Consider the following 2,756-nt stretch of genomic DNA (forward strand, 5'->3'; position numbering starts at 1 on the left):
TCCCATATGTAGGGGAACACCTCACCTTACACATCATTCCTGTGTTTTGTGTTTGCTATATATGCTGTATATATAAATATATACAGCATATATATATATATATATATATATATACACACACACACACACATACAGTTTTCTTGGGTCACAGCGACAGCAGAGTCCAAAGAACTGCATGCACCTCCAGAACCGTAAATTGCAGTCCCCTGGATTAGACATTGGTCAGATTAAACTATTTCTCCAAACTGAGGTGGTTAAAGACACCATCTACAACAGATATTTGTATCTAACCCACAGAATCCCCTTCAAAGATCTGTTGTTTCAGGTATACAGTGAACCCTCGCTCTAACACAGTTCACCTTTCACGGTCTCGCTGCTTCACGGATTTGCATCGTGCATTGTGTTCTGCATTCTGATTGGCTAAACAGTCTCTCCAGTACAGTAGTTATTTGTACAAAACATTTATACAGTAATTGTATTTGTTGAACAAATGCTTGGGCCTGTAAAAAGATTTTTTTCTTTGGTTTAAATGTATTATGGAGTATTTCATTGTATAATAATTGTAAAAAAAAAAAAAAGGTTATTTCTTCACGGATTTCGCTTATCACGGGTTCTTTTTGGAACGTAACCCCCGTGAAAAACGAGGGTTCACTGTAATAATTTGCGCAGCAGCAATTATAATTACAAACTTCCTTTGATAATGATTTTTGACAAACATCTCTTTTTGTTTCTTTTAAATGAAACTGCTTTCTTGTACCTGACAAGACTTTTATAACAAATCATTACCATCTGTTTACGTGTTTATTTCTTACAACACTGAACGCTCCCCAGGTGTATTTTGTAATTTCCACAAGAGACAAAATTGCGTTGAGTCACCTTTTAAAGCATATGAGTAATGGTGCTAATGCTGATGACAACATCAAGTGTTTACTAAAGGGTGACAGTCAGTAAGGACAAAAAGATGGGATAAAAGGCCCGAGCCCGGCAACAATGATCTCATTTGGTTTCCAAATGCAGCGTTTCACCCACTCATGGAGGAGGAGGAAAAACCTGCGCAGTTCCAGGCAGCTTATGAAGCCACTGAATATAACAGCTTTTTAATTAAAGCCTGCATTGATATGCAGAACACTCTTTCTAATGGAAATCCCAAGGTGGTCCAGTTGTACGTGGGAGACAGAAAGCATCCTATGACGGGACTGTGGGTATAATGAACAAGTTGCACATCGATGAGGTCCAGTGAGGCCTGTGGTCGTGCCATGTTTGCATCCTAAAATGAACTAGGAGTCATTTTATTTGGCCTTTAAGTCTGCTTGCTGCAGAGGAACACTGCTGCAGGCCTCGCTGGCAGGTGAGTCCTGTCACAGAAATCAGGTTGGAGTCCAGATGTTTCCAGCTGCCCTGTCAAACTTCATCATCAAACTGAGTCTTCAGGAAAACCTGATTTAATCTGATTTCATGAACACAACCCAGCTGCCTCGTGTGCGTTACGTGCATTATGCTTTCCACATGACGGGAACTGAAAGATGTCTGTCTGATGTGAACGTAAAATGACATTTATTTAGTTTCTTTTCATCGCTGCCCGCAAGATTTGGTGTTCTCGAAAGAAAACATGATGTTTTGTCTCTTCATAGAGGTTTTTGTGTTGCATTTCAGTGAAAATACACACACCACTAACTTTCCAATAACGATAATTTAATAATGTTATTCAGGCTAATAAATTATTGGATTTGAAAAATAAAAGAAGGATGTTTATGTGGCGATATATTAGCATTAGATGACATACAGTACTTTAAATTCAGTAAAACAAACCAACAAAAAATCTAGATAACTTGAATTTTATGCAAAAAATGCAGAGTGAAAGCAGTGCTGAAGGACTTTGCTAAAATGTGTTCAGGAAGAAGAAACTAAATTGTGAAAGTTAAAAATAAAGTTAGAAAAACAATAGCTAAAAGCTAAAATGAGCAAAAATGTAAAATCTAAAAATGAACAAAGCCCTAACTAAAAGTGAAAGTCAGTAGACAGCAACTGAAACCATCAAAACGGTAGCTTAAAGATGAAATGAGCAAAACAGTAACAATAGCTAAAATAAAGAAAATTACAACTTATAGCTAAAACGAGCAAAGTAGCACCTAAAAACTAAAAACCTAAATAAAAGGAAAATTGTACTTAAAAGCTAGAATAAACAAAACCATAGCTTAAAACTAAAATTAACAAAACTATAGCTAAATGTAGCAACATTTGTTGCAAGCTAAAATTAGGAATGCAGTAGTTAAAAGGTAAAGTTAACACCACAGATAAAGCCTGAATTTAGCACACAATAACTAAAAGTTAAGAATGGGAATAAAAAATGTAAATGCTACAACAAAAATAATTGCATTTATTTTAATGAAAGAAGATTTACTGTATAAAGATAATAATTTTAAAACGTACCAAAGTTACAAACTCTAAAATCAAAGCACTTGCATGTCCTGAATGAATCAAATATTCTAATGCTTGAAAATGTGTTGAATTAAAGTCCTTAAGCTGCTGCACACTACCTGACTACAGAACAAGATGTAGATAATGGATGGATGAATAGATGGATGGATGATGATGGATGGATGGATGAACTGATGATTGGATGGATGGATGGATGGATGGATGGATGGATGGATGGATGGATGGTTGGATGGTTGGATAGATGATTGGACAGACAGATGGATGGATAATGTATGGACGGACAGACAGATGGATGGATGATTGGATGGATGATTGTA

The sequence above is a fragment of the Nematolebias whitei genome, chromosome 10 (assembly GCF_014905685.2).
Source record: "Nematolebias whitei isolate Nwh7 chromosome 10, NemWhi1, whole genome shotgun sequence".
In the NCBI taxonomy this organism is placed as follows: domain Eukaryota; kingdom Metazoa; phylum Chordata; class Actinopteri; order Cyprinodontiformes; family Rivulidae; genus Nematolebias; species Nematolebias whitei.